Here is a 15,417-nt window from a genome sequence, read left to right on the forward strand (position 1 = left end):
CTGCTTCTCCCTCTCCCTCTGCTGCTCCCCCTGCTTGTGCTCTCTCTCTTTCTCTGTCAAATAAATAAAATCTTAAAAAAAAAAAAGCACAGGACATAAAGGAGACAGTATTCTGGAGGAAAAGAACCAGTTCTCCAATTCCATAGGACAGATTCCTCGAAGTTGAACTGTTGAGTCAGAGGGCATGAACATACATTTGGTTCTTTTCTTGCCAGATTGCTTTCTAAAAAGTTGTCCTGCTCTGCATTTCCATCTGCCATGTTGGAGTGGCTGTTTTTACTGATCCATGCCAGAAGTGGGTTTTCTCTGTGTCTCTTTCCCCTCCCCTCCGGTCCTCTCACCTCCCCTCTCCTCTGTCTTCCAAAGGAAATTAACAGGAAAAATGTTATTTTAGTTTGCATGATTTTGATCTTCTGTGATGTAGAAATTGTTTTCCCAAATATTACTTGTTGTCCACTGACTTTGCCTCTCTCTCTCTAGTAAGTCACTTTTGTTTTCAAGGTGGATAACTAGCCCTGGAGTCAAACCTTAATAGCTCTAGTCTATAGTTATAAAATGAGTGAAGCCAACTGGCCCACAGGGCACTGAACTCATTCTTTTGGCTTCATTATTACCTAGTTGCTAACCAAATGAACTAACCAGCCACCGTTGGAAATATCCCTGGCTCGAAGTACAAAACGTTGAAACCACAAGTAACCTTCTCATTATACCCTACACTGGTCAACATCCCAATGCAGTCTAATTTAGGGCCCTGTAATTTAAAAAAGAAAGTGAATAACTTATACTTCAAAAAAAGAGCAGTAACAGAAGAATAAACTTGAAACTGGCCTTATTTAACTGGGAAACAAGTGGTTAGGAAGCCCTGCGTCTCATCTAATACCTCCCTATCTCTTTCTTTGGGGTTGAAGTTTCCTGAATGATCTCTAGAGTCTTTCTCTGTATCTATGGATCAACGTATTTGAGATAGTAAGTCTGACAAGACAGAGGCATGTCTAAGTGTCTTTTTAAAATTTTGCACAAGTAGATCCTTTCTAAGCATTGTGTTTGGTTGTATATTGAGATGGTGGCCGTCGTGTGTAGGGATTAAAAAGGAAGGTGGGAGAATTGTTATAAACATATTTGATAGAAAAAATACTGAATACACAATGATGTGAAAAAGGACCCCAGATGCCAGTACGAATCTTGGACCAGTAAACCTTGAGAAATCCTACTAAGGTGTAACCTTAACTATGGTCTAGATAGGAAAAACATGTGAACTATAAGCTTCCCTAGGGATCTAAAAAAATCGAAATTGAAGGGGAAACACCCTAAAATAAATGTCTGGAAACAGCAGAGTCCCTGTTTTCATGGATTCTGTTGACCAGATCTCTTTCTTAATTATCCCGCAGGCCTCACCAGTCTGAATAATGGTTCGTAGTGATGACCTGGGGGGGGAAGAGCAAGAAATACTAAATTAAATGTATTTTGTTGTGGTCTAATTCTTTCAAAATTGGTAATCCATGTGTGGTGTGTATGATAATTCCATATTAATGTTTTATTTAACCAGAGCGCTATTTGAGTAATCCATCTCCCCACGACAGTGAAGAGTTGATGCTAGTTTTTAAGATGGAGTTGAGCGCAAATCAGTTGCATTTCTCTTGTACATTTTGCTCCAGGAATTTACATGAGCCCAGCTGAGTATCCCTTGTTTTCTTGCTCTGTGATAAAAGTTCATTTTTAAAACCCCCCAATTGCAATTTGTCAAAGTCCATTTGCCGGTTCTTTAACAATTTCAGCCAAATTGTAAATTGTATAACTGTCTGCATCATTTGCATACATAATCGTGTTAGAGTGATGGTATAATCTGGGCACATCATTTACGGGAAGAGGGAACAATGGCAGCCAGCTTCCAATTCTTGGGATACTCAGAGTAATTTATTACATGGCTGATGTTTTCTTTCTAATTTCCACCAAATGATCTCTTTTAGAATGATGAGCACTAAGGATGGCTGTCCCTTGTGTATTATCTTTACTGCTTTCCTAATCTTGAATTGAGAGCCAAGATGAGCACCATGTTACATGTCTGCTTCATTCACACACACACACACACACACACACACACACACACACACACACAGTCATTTCAGTCCAAATAATATCACAAGAGTTCAATGAAACATCCTCCTCAAATGATGCCCCCGTGTTAAATTAATTTAATCTCTGGATCTAGTTATTGAGTATTCTTTTCTGTGCATTGAAAATTTGCCAATTGCTTGCTTCCTATTTTTAATCAATCTTGCAGATAATTTACCAGCCAACTAAATCGTTTTACTGGCCTATCACACTTCTCAACCTGACAGAGAGCAAAAGTAAATACAATCAGTCTTGTGTTGCACCATCAGAAATTTATGATGACCCCAGGCAAGTAGCTTTCTGCAAGACTAATTTATGTGTAGTCACATCTGTCACTGTGGCACTTGGACACGTCTTAGGCTTTTTTATTAGTTATTCCTGGTAACAGCCCAGTGAGACCACGCCCAGTGAGACCACAAGGTAGGTTAGATACACCCTTTCTTAAGAGGCCTCTGAAATTGCATTAGATGCCCACATCTTGAGACTCAGCCCTCAAGTCAAGAGTATGGTCCAGATCATAGATCAGGGTAACCTAGAGTCCTGGGACTCAGAATCTTTGCCAGGCCGAAATTCATTATTCTGCTTATTCATTTCTTCCCCTACAATAAACACTGCCTCCGAGAGAGGAAGTCACTTTCCCAGGGCCATAAAATAATGCAGTAATAGTAAGATTAGGCTCCCTTTTAAGTTAATGATTAACACAGACTCAGACAGATCTGGATTCAAATCCTGACTACTCAGCCACTTAGTAATGGTGTGACTTTGGACAGTTTGCCTAGCTTCTCTTGCAACACCATCAGTTTTTTTTTTTAAATGAGGAAAACTGTGGTGCCTGGGTGGCACTTGAGCATCCAACTCTTGGTTTCAGCTCAGGTCATGATCTCAAGGTCATGGGATCGAGCCCCACATTGGGCTCCACGCTCAGTGGAGAGTCTGCTTGAGATTCTCTCTCTCCTTCTCCCTCTACCCCTCCCCACCATGCTCTCTCTCTCTCTCTCAAATAAATAAATAAATCTTAATACATATATGCATACATACATGCATAAAATGAGGAAAACAGTGCCTGCCCTGTAGGGGTTATTGTGAAGGTTGAAGTAATAACAGCTACCCCATCTGAGTGTTTCCAGGCTAGGTTATTTATATTTTCTACTGTGTTTCATCTGCATCCCAGCCTTGCAAGGCATGGACGGGTGTCTCTGCATAGAGCTCCAGATATAGGATCTATACTCCCTGGTATTAGGATACTATATGGTTAAGAACACCACCTTGGTTGTCCTTCTGTCCTGTCTGAAAACCTGCTATTTATTTACTGAAAACATCTTGGAATCCAGAAAGGAATTTTTTAAATTCAAGTTGCAAAATCACAGGTTAATGGAATTTAAAATAATTTTGGCTTAAAATACTCAAGTGTGGGCAGAGAGCAATTGATGACACTCTCTGCTAACCCTCAGAACAAATCCATATAATCTCAGCTTTCATATACAAGCATGAAACTCAGCAGACACAGCTCTCTCTCCTGAATTACAGCTTCACAGTTGTCATTGCCTCCAGGGCGAGTCAAACTCATGACTATGAAGCATTGTCAAATGGTGGTTTTATACACCCAAGGCTCTTAGAATAGGGTGTGTCCTGCAGTAAGAGTTCAGTTAGTGTTAGCTAGTATTATTACTGTGAGCATTTCCCTACCCCTATTCCACCCCACCAGTTAGGTTTGATGGATCAGCTTTTTTTAAATAATCAAAGCTAGGAAGATTCCCCTACCCAGTCTGAGATTTATTTGACTGACTTTTACTTTTTTATGGCCCAATGATACCATATAACTTTCCATAGATGTTTATGGGACAGAAACACATGTGATGCACTATGGGCGAGGCATCTTTAGAGACAGAAAGATGCAGAAGACGTGAATCTTGACCTCAAAGAGCTTACACTCTGTTGAAGGAGAAGTGGGGAGCCTGTCCATAATGCAAGTCAAACTGTGGGAACTTTTTAAAATAATGTATATACATAAAGAGCAATAGGATGGGAGGGATCCTATAAGGAAGTGGCATGAGAGCAGAGCCCTGAGGACTTAAGTCCCTCTTCCTTCCTTCCAGCCATCTATCCGCCCTTCCTACCCAACACCAGGCACTAAGTGATAGGAATACAAGATCAATGCATGTATGATCTCCATCGTCAAGGCCATTCCAGGCATAAGGAAGAGATATACGTATAGATCCGTGGCTACTAGACAGTGGGGTGGATGCTCATAAAGTAGGCACAAAGGGGCCATAGGAACCCAGAGAAGGGTCTTCTAAATTGAATGAGAGATCAGATAAGGCTTTCAGGAGGGGGTGATGCTTAAGCCAAATTTAGAATAGCTTAGGGAGATCAATAAGAGAGTAGATGAGGAAGAAAGAAAAAACGAGCTAAGTCAAGGGTGGGAAAGAAAAGCAGAGTAAGGTAGGCAGGATGGCCAGGACTCTGAGGGGGCCAGAGAAGAGCAGAGGAGGGAGAGGGACCAGCATAATTAAAGGCACAAAGAAGTAAGAGTGAACTACGTGAAAGGCAACAAGTGGTGTAGCATGGCTGGAAGAAAGATGAATCTGGAAAGGTAAAATGGGGCAAAGTCCGTCTTCCTCCTGTGGAATTCCTGTCTGGCTCTCTCAGCACCATCTGGTCGGTCCAGTTCTCAGTGATACAGTGTAGTCATTCTGCCTCCAGCAACTTGAACATCTTCCCCTGCCTTACTGATGGTTTTATGACTTTGATTTTGATTCTGGGCCAAACTGGCCATATGGCTGAGCTGCCTTAGTACAGAAACTCTTTGAGCCATGTGCCCTGGGTATTGTTCATATTTTCTTTTCAGACTTCAGATTTCTCTTCCATGTGGCTTTTGATTGGCCTCACATTTTGGCCAACAGTTAGTGTCAGAAAAAGATGGTTTAGGAAATAAATACCTAAGAGATATTTGGTTCAAAATGAAGGCATTCTTTTAACAGTGTTCATTCTAGAGAATCTCGAGGGCTCAGCAGTGTTGGATCTAGCCCAGATTTTGGCCACATCTGTGACTTCTAACAAGGCTGGTATTCTTACCCATCGGCCTGAGGTGAAGAGTGGGTGTTAGGCTGCAGCAGCTGTAGAGTGAAAACTAGTAAATGTAAATCTTTGCATTCAAATGTCTTTTTTTAGAAAATGATTATATGAGCCACAGAAAAAGAAGGCCCCTCCCACTGATTTATGCTTTCATTGTTTTCTGGGAATTTTGTCCATCTATAGAGAAGAAGAGTCTGATCGTTTTTGGATTGCATTGGATTCCTCAAAAATACTAGCATGCCCAAAGTGCCTTTCCTTTTTTTTTTTAATATGTTGTCAGTATTAATAGCTGATGGCAATTATTTTCCTAATAAATTTAGTCCAATAAATGCATACTGTGCCCCCAGATCTTTGTTTGATATTGTAGATGCCAGTGAAACCCTGTGCCTTTCCTCAAGGAGATTTCATGTAATTCGGGATTACCTAACCCAAAACAAAACAAAAATCTTCCTCTTCTTTATTATATTTAAGGGTCTTTCAGCATCTCTCTTCTTGCTCTAGAAGAGCCTTTCCCAGACCAAGTTGCAGGATCAAGTCTAAGATGCTTTAGTAGCATTTTCTTTGCAGCTGGACAACAAAATCATTAAATTCTTTTGAATTCGGTGAACCTGCCTAAACATTCCAGGTTTATTTCAGAATTTCAGAACCAAAAAGAAATCCATTTGGAACATATAGGTCTTTCATAGACAAAATTGCCCTGATTAATCAAGCTTTTTCAGTTGAAACTAACTGGAACCAAACTCATATTAGCTTAAGTAAAAATGGGATTGTATTACTTCATAGACTAAAATGCCTGAGGTAGGTGGCTTGAGGCTTAGCTGACTTCTACAGCTCAACCAGTAACACCTGTCTTACTCCCTACTCTCTTCACATCTGCTTTGGTTCTGTTTGCCTTGTTTCCCAGCAGGCTGTTTGCATGTGGTAGCCCCTTGCAGCTCCAGGCTCATATCCTACTCATGTAACTACCCCAAGGGCCAATGGTTCTAGCAGAGGTCCTGGTTTTGGCTCTCATTGTCTCAGCGGGGGTCCGTGACTATGGACGGGGTGGTGTGGTATCCAGCGGGCCAGACTCTGGTCAGCCTGGAGTCAGGAGGTTGGGTCAGCCCTACGCAATGAAACAGACTGAGAGCAGAGTAAGGTGTCTCCCTGACAAAGAAATTTAGAGTGAGTGTTCCAAAAGAAAAGGAAGAGAGACAGAGCAAGCAATAACCACTGTCCACTACAGTCACTTCAATACATCCTAGCATATTGGAAAATCAGGTGGTACAAATCAGGTAAAGGACATACAACTAAAAGAAAAGACAGCAATAACAATGTAATTGGCAATAGGCAATTAAAAAGTAAAATATGCCCTCAAAACTTTTGGTTTTTTTTTTTCTTTATCTTCTTCTAATGCCTTTGATTTGATAATTTGATTGGATTATCCTCACTGACTTAAACAGATTACACTGAAATCGGCCTAGATGAGTCCTAAACTCATTGTAAGCTAAAAAAGGCAGAGGGGTTTGGGGAAGGCCTGGCTGGCTCAGTCAGTAGAATGTGTGACTCTTGATCTCAGGGTCATGAGTTCAAGCCCCATGTTGGAAGTAGAGATTACTCAAAAATAAAATCTTAAAAAAAAATCCCACAATTCTATGAATTGGCTAGGTTGATTAGTTCACTGTTTTGGAACCATCTAGGGAAGGCTTTTGGGTCGTAAAGTTAGGTAAACTACATGATACTGTGTAAACAGTCTGACACTCATCAGGGTTTTTCAGGCTGTGGTTTCCCCACAAGGCCGATCTAAGATACACTCCTTCAAGGAATTCTTTATTTAATCTCACTTCGTAGAAGAAGAAAAGACGGAATTCAGGTCTATATTCAGATCAAACTATGTCATTTTTTATATGATTATTTAATAATATTTTATGTTTTCTTTAACTGTATAAGCACATTCTCACCATGACTCTAAATATATAAAATAGAAATTCATGAAGGATTTTATGGGTAAAATGGAAAGTATTCCCTAGAAACATAAAATAGCTGAATAATTTTTTAATGATAGATTTTAAAAGCAAAATAATAAGGTCCAACTCTGAGACTAGAAATTCTACCAACTTGATTTGATTTACTACTTACTATGGATCAAAATGATACTTTCCTGAAAAAAAAAAGTTTTTAGTTTATTTCCTTCCTTATGACACTGGTGTGTCTTACCCGAACAAAAACTCTCCAGAACATACTTACCGTTTTATTCCATATTTTCCCTCGTGCTCACATTTTCCTTTACTTGCATGTTTTCCGTGTGGAACCTTAGTCACAATAAAAGGCAAAAATATATTTCAAAAATTGACAAGAGTGGCAACTCTTTTAAAAAAAGACCGTAATAAACCCAGCTTTGTCAGCTTTACAGTTATTTCATAAGCCTTTTTTTAAACCTAAGTACTGCCAATCTACAAAACACTATTTCATTTCTGAAATAAAAGTTGCATGGAATTCAGTAGCTCATCAAGAAGGCAACAGCATTCATTGTGGAGTTAGCATTGTTCATCGTCTCATTGTAGCATTTGAACTATTGTGAGGCTATCTTTCCATCCACCGTGGCCTCCCAGAGGTACTTGTTTTAGCGATGAGATTCACCAATCTTTCATTATTCCAGAAAAGATAGTAGCCGGCTGTCTCTGTCTAGTGGACTCAGTGATCTTACCTTGAGGTGTTAAGAATCACTAAGGGCTATAAGGACTTGTGTAAATTACAGCCATGCAGAGAGGTGTTGAAAAATCAATAAGTAATGAAATAGTACTGGAGTGAAGTAGCCAAGAGAGCAATGGGTGGGAAACTCCCAAGGATGCAGTTTCATTTTGTCAAAAGGTAAAAGAAGATGTTCTGATGTGTTTCGATAAAACAGGTTTCCTTGGAAATGAGAGGCTATTGGCATAGGTGGTGGGAGAGTCACTCCAACGTGCCACAAAACACAGTGGACCGTGGACTTCTTGGTACGACAGTTTGATTTTAGACAACCATGCATTTTATTCTGGTAGAGCAATAAATATGGCATTTTCTTCATCACTTTGGGGTGTTTGCCCTGTCACAGGTCTTCTGTCCCCTCGCTACTCAAGTGTACCCCATTTCTTCTGTTCTACAAGGGACCATCCATATTGCCTTCACAAATCACCTTTGTCCTTTCTGATCCTGCATTGGCAAGTTCCCTCAGAACATGATAGTGTGGTTGCCCACCTGTTCACAGATGGCTCTAGATACGTACAGCCTGGAGGCTGAAAGTCTCTTCTAAGTCTGGTAGCCAAAGGGCTTTGTTTTGAATGAAACATTCATATAGTTGAGAATTCCTGAGCTGATATTTAAATCTGGTTTCTTTTTCTCTTTCTTTTTTTAATTTGAAATGACGTATATCTGTGTTTTTTGTGTTGATGATCTGTTTTGAGGTATTAGAGCTGATTTTTTACAAAAAGATCATGGGGTATTTGAATATAAGAAAGAAGTAGGTGGGGGAGAGAGATCTAATTCAGTCAGGTTTATTTGGGAGAACCTGCTTCCCTCCTGCTTCTGGGTGAAGGTCTCCTTTTGTCTCTGCCCTTCCCCGTGGTGATAATGCCCTTCACTCTTTATGTGTACATCTGGTATATAAACGAAGCTATCTACAGAGAAGGATCAGCCAGCCACCAATTGAATCTGGAGGTCTAGTTAAGGAAACGGGAACCATAAACACGTCACCCAAGAACTAGTTGAAATGATTGGATTACCCTTGCTTTTTGTCTCTCCTTTTTTATATACATGTAGCTTCTGGCCTTTGTTTATCAATAGACCAGTGAAAACTGAAAAATGTCCCCAAGCTCTCTTTTGGGTCAGCAATAGGAGTTGAAACTTAAAAAAAAAAAAAAAAAAGATAACCAGTATGGAAGAAGCATGAATAAACCATCATGTTTGAATAATTAAAAGACTTGTAGTCTTGGTGATACTGTGATTAGAGTCTTAAAATACTGAATAAAATATTCTACTTATTTATTTTCCCTTTACAGACACCCAAACACATCTGACCACTGACAAGCAGAATCTTTTATATCTGATAAAGCAGGGCAATAACCATAAAGTGAAAAGCATTGAGATGTGAACCAACTGCCAGTCTCTTCCCAGTCCTTTTACAATATGTTGAGTATATTTTCTAGTAAGTAGTGAACTGCTTTTAATTATTATTTTTTATTCTAAGGCTGTGTCTACCTTTATTATGCAGCACTGGAAATGAAGACATACATCACATTTAATAGAACTATGTAAGATGCAGGACCCAGAAAATCACTTTCTCTCTGAAATACCCAGATAGTGAGTAAGTGGTTTGGGTAGCTTGAGTTATCTGGTGATTTGACCCATCCATTTACATGAACATGTAGAATCAAAGTGCATTCTTTGTACCCATCATCTACTACCATTTCTAGGTGAGGGCACCAAGATGACCAATCCAACAGACAAAAGACAAGTATTTGTGTCACTCACCATAACCATTGTGCTTGCCTGTCCTCTAACTTGAGGTACTCCTAGTAAATCCCTGCTAGTCATGCTCCATACCATGGACACAGCAATACCCATCTCCTCCGACATTTCATCTGTTGATGCCATTATCCATTGTTTATGACATTGCAACTGCAGTAATGAATTGATATGTCTTGATCTTTGAAATGCTCAGACAGGAGGCCACACATTATAAGAAAAAGACAATGTCATGACAACTCTATTCGGCAGGGGTTGAAAATGGATATTGTGCGGGAAAATGCATTAAAGTTGAAGAGGGTTTTGTTTAACATGATGGTTTTAAAGACAAACAATTATGATGGGCAATAACTCCTTCAATCAGAAGATTGTGAAAAAGCCCTACATAGGCCAGGGTGCTGGTGTGATTCCAAGCCGTGCTACCACCACGAAACACTAGGGGTCACCATATTAATACCAGTGTCCTGGTTCCATTGCCCTCCAGAGAGCCTACCATCTCAGAGCAGTAGGCTCCCTGTTTATTCAAGGAATGTTGCTCAGTGCCTATCTTCATGACGTGTGACCATTTGCAGTTATTTCAAGCACCACTAAAATAATGGGGTAGAGTCCTCTCTAAGCCTCTTTCTGGTGAATGACATTTTTTTAAGGGCCACCTAAGAGCATCAATCCATTATTTTGGGCTAGATGTAATTATAAGGGGTGTGTAGGCCAATTAACCAAATATAGAACATCTTCATTCAAGAGCTACACAGTATGTCAATTCAGATGTTCTGCTAGAGTCTGAGTCTCTCAAACCAAGATGACACTTTTTCACTTGCCAGGATTGGGACTTCTGTTGTGGGTTGCCTAAAAAATGAATGTCTTTCTCTTCCTTTGTTCCACATCTCTTGATGCTTTCAATCCCCATTTGGGGAATTATTTTCCAGAGAAGAAATTTCAGCAGTTGTCTACAGATAGGCAATTGCCAGGCTCTACCACAGCTCAGAATGGGAACTAGTGGCCCAGGTCCATAGGGGGCCCCAACCTCCTAGTGACATGGATTCTGCTTACTCCTATTTCAGTTTTAAGGATAATCCTACCCACCCCACCACCATAAGCAGGAAGCTGTAGTTATCTCATTTGGGGTAATGCTTCTGAAGGCTAGGATTAAAGCAGTTGAAGATCTGTGAACAGCATTTAAACCACAATAATAGTACTGCAAGGGAAGTAACTGGCAGGTGATAATAATTGTAAGATTATGCCCAGCTAAAGTGCACTTTCAAAGTCAAAATTAATGTCAAAGCTTCTGGATTTTTACACGTTCTCTTTGTTTCTCTTTCATTTATTTACTGAGTAACAGGTGGAGGCACATGTGAAGTAGTAGGGGAGAAACAAATATATATATATATGTATATATATATGCAGAGAATGGTAACTAGGGGTTACTGGTTCCTTTGCCTTGTCCTCACCATTTGTGCAAATGCCTTACCCAAATATATCCATTCTGCACCCGCCACTTGTCCCCTACCCCATTTGGTCATGGTCTCTTGCTTTCCTCTGCATTCCCTACTCTTTTGGAATCCCTGTCACCTGTCTTCACCCTTCCTTTTTTGTCTCTAGCCCTTTTGATTGGACATAATTTTGGAGAAACTGAAATGTATTTGGTAGTATGTACTTACCTTCCTTAGACTTTATTTTTAAGACAGGCATTTCTTTCTCTGAGAAAAGAAAATATTGATGTTACTTTGATTTTTGCATGTAGCCTTCACCCAGTTCTTTTCTGTGGGTTATCAGTCCTTGGTAAAAAAAAAAAAAAAAAAAAAAAAAAAAAAAAAAAAAAAAACAAGGGGTATCCCCTTTCTTCCTCTGGAACAACCATGGTTTAGTGGGAAAGTGGTTTCAGATATTTCTGTGTAGCAAATTTTGCAAAGCCAATGGTGCAGAAGTAGAGAAATAAATCAAAAGCATACAAAAGGTATTTGTTAAGTAGGTATTTTGGGAGACTTGAAATATGCTTCTGTCTAACCTGAAAATTAAACTCTTGTGGGTCCAACCCATAATTCCTATGAAATGACAATGGAGTCATCCAGGGTATAATCATATCGAAGGGTGTATTTGCCATTATTTGTTTTTTAATTTAAGTTCTTCCAAATTCTAGCCTATAAACACCGTACATAAGAGACTTCTTTAACTAGAAATAAGGAAGCTTTCATTGTTAACTCTGAGGTTCATGACTTTAACCTTTCATTTCTCCAGAATTGGAAATTCTTAACAAAGCGACCCTTGGTTATTTGCAGCTGCCAAATAGTGGGAATAGAGGGAGAGAATTTCTCCAAGGCCCTCTCTCCGAGCAGTGTATGTTGGGCTTAGACAAAAATTGCAATGGTATGCATCAAGGGCATAGGCATAGTATGCAAGAAAGAGATGGTGTAGATTCTAGTTCGGGTTCCGTTACATCATATGTATCATTTTCTTTTGGGAACTCTTGTTGATGATAACCGTAATACAATTTTTTGATCAGGGATTTGTATTCTTTACTACATCCAAAGCTACACCTGGGTGGTCCTGATAATACAATAAATGAGAAGGCCTTAAAACAGAACTTCCTAACCAGAGGTCTATGGGCCCCAGTAATTCCATGGATGTGTTGATGCCCCGTGAAAAATATATGTGAAATTTGGGGCATGCATTAACTTCTCTGCAGAGAGTCTATAACGTTTATCATTTTCTCAATTGAGCTATACCCCCCAGGAGCTTCAGAACCCACTGGACATAAGGGTCTTGACTCAAAGAGGTCTTTCATAACTGAGTCAGGAATCTCCTGGTCAGGCTTCATCACCACACGAATGAAGAAAATTCTAGTGATAATAATAATGCTCTTGACAGTGATGTGGGTGTTGTCTAGTTGTATCCGTGGGACAATGTGAGCTTCGTATCCTCCTACCCCACCATCTTCCCCAGAAGTGAAGTTCTCAATAATAATAATGCTCTTAATATTTGCTGATCACGTGCCAGAGCGTTGTTCTAAGGACATTATGCATATACATTTAATCTTTTCACGAGGGAACTATTGGGATCCCCATTTTATAGCTGAGAATGCTGAAATACAGAGAGGTAGGCAGCTGGCCCAAGGATAGAAGGTGGGAAAGCGGCAGAGTTAAGACATAACCAGGGTCTGGCCCCACAGTACATGGGCTTAACCGAGTGCTTTAACCACTATGCTCTAGAGCCTCTTGGCTGAGGGGCACCCCCAGCCAGGGGTTGTCCCTTTCAAAACAAAATCAAACTGAGAGTTAAAGGAAACGTGACCACCAAAAATTAGTAAGAAAATAAAGCTGAACTCACCTCACCCCACTCCTCATTCCCAGGATATTAGCATTTCTGGGGAATACCAGCAAAATGCCAAGGTACTCATCAGTGCTAGAGAGGGCTCCAGGGGTAGTGGGCAGGGTCTAGGGGCCAAAGGGAATTCGTTGGTTCTCAACCTTCAGGATCCATAGTGGCTCCCATTCAAATAGCACTTTCCACTTGGCAATTCACAGCCCCTTCTCTCCTTTCTTTTAATGTTCCCTGCCCCCCTGCAAGGAAGACAGGGTGGAAATTTTTAACAGACCAGGAAACAAAGGCCCAAAAAGGCTACACCTTCCCTAGGACCATGGGACTAGGTTATAGCAGAGTTGTGTCTAGGACCTGGGTCTCTGGACCTTTGGTCTGGTTCTCTTTCCACTGTTTTTGCTGCCTGGCCTGTCAGTGTCCCTTGGCATTGGAGAATGAAACACCCCAACAGGCAAGAATTCTACGTGCACCCAACTCCATGCAGTGGGCACCTTTTTTTCATTTTTTTTTTAAGTTTTTATAGTGGACACCTTTTTCTTTGTGGGCACACAGTAGGCTTCTGAACTAAGGCAAAGCCCGTTATTTCCATTATCTCATTTAATCCTCAGAACAACCCAGTGAGGTGACTGTCATTTCCCCAATTTCGCAGGCAGGGAAACTGAGGCATGGTAGCACAGCTAGTAAATTACAGAACCTGGACTTCAGACCCAGACATGGCCCATTCCCCATCGTTTGCTCTTTCACCTCTGGGCCATGCTACTGTCCAAGGAGACAGGAAAAAAGCAGAGGAGGAGGAAATGAACAGTCTATTTTGTATGATGAGCAATGCTTTCTACCTTCTCTGAGGACGGAGCAAACGGAAATCTGTTTCAAGCACTAGCACATGAGGTTAAAATTAAAGAGGACAATTACGAGCGATTAGTCACTGGAGTGGGACTCCATGGGCGTCTTCAGAAATAGGATCAGCTCTCACTCACTTGGACCTGGCACAGAGAAGCTGTCAGAGAAGTCTTTGCTAGGCTGTGATTCTGTGATTAACTCTTTTAAAGGAGCCAGACTGCTGAAGCTCGCTAGAAACAATGGCCCCATTTCTCAGGGGCTGTCGAGTCAAGCAGGTCCTGAGGAAAGTTCTTTGGCACCCAGGGATCATGAAATTAACACCAGAGGCGCTGGCACTGGATCACTCCCCTCTGTTGAGACCTCAGGAAGAGAGCAGTCACTCAATCTTTTTGTTCTGAAAAACCCAGGAAGCCCGGGGCAGCCAGTGGTTTGGGTTTCAGCACCTCTGAAGGCATCATTTCAAACGGCCGCTCTTCCTAAATTTGAATTCATTCCGAGGTCCCAAGAGAAGCCTCCTGAATGGACACAGAGGGGTGGGCAGGTCTTTGAAAGGCTGGTGGGACAAAGTGTCGGGGAGCCAGCCCCTGGGCTGGAGAGAAAAGCAACGAGTGAGGCTTCCGTGCCAGTTGCCAAGGCAGAAGGGGCCCTTCTGTCTCCGAATCCCCTCAGAATTAAGGAGAATGTCCTAAACGGGGGCCCTCAGGAGTTTGCGTGGGCCCCCTGTCACAGACAGACTGCCGGTGGGACTGAGCTCCTGCCAGGAATGCTTCCAAAGGGAAGGCCCAGAAGGCCGCATCTTTGATGTACTCAGTGGGTAAAATTCCTCTTTGTGGAACCTTCCCTCAGCTTCCAGCATTATGTCTACTGAAGAACGTTCCCACAGTGCGAAGGAGGCCTGGCTCTACCATGGCCACAAGCCAGAGAGGCCATAAGGCTCTCTCCGAAGGTGTTTGGGATCCCCAGGGCAACGCAGCTCAGGTACCTGGTTCCAGCCCCCAGAGAATTTGGGTTTGGCCTCCAGCAGTAAAAAAAAAAAAAAAAAAAAAAATGTATCTTGAGGGTTTTCCCTGAAAGTGCTATGCGTAGGAGGGAGCCAGAACACAGACTGACTTATGGCCACTGTAGAAGAAAAGGCGAGAGAAACTAGGGGAAGAGGGGAGGGGGAAAAAAAAAAAAGAAAGAAAGAAAAGGCAACAAAAAACAGGTAGAGTGGGGGGGGTAGTGAAGGAGAGGGTTTTTTATGTTTTTTTCTTTCTTTTTTTCTTTTTTTCCTCCCGCAGCAGTGTCTCTTTTGGAGATCTAAAATCTGCAAGTGTTACGTCAAAGCTTTCTCCAAATGACTTGATGAGAGTTTTTTGTTGTTGCGTTGCTGCACTCCCGGGACTCATTGGGATGGCAGGATAAAAATTAATTAGAGGCTGTTTGGAGGGGGCTTTGCAAGACAGCCTGAGGCTACGCTTCAGTCTGGTTGTTAGAAGCAATATCATCACCGCCTCCTCGCCCAGCGCACAGACCTGCACTGGGGCGGCTGGGGGGAGCCACGGAACGTTCAACACAGACATCAGAGCCAAGACTTCCTCCCAGAGAGATTAC

This window comes from Eumetopias jubatus, unplaced genomic scaffold, assembly GCF_037043125.1.
Source record: "Eumetopias jubatus isolate StellerSeaLion01/CBP00866 unplaced genomic scaffold, mEumJub1_p1.0 scaffold_10, whole genome shotgun sequence".
Classification (NCBI taxonomy): Eukaryota; Metazoa; Chordata; class Mammalia; order Carnivora; family Otariidae; genus Eumetopias; species Eumetopias jubatus.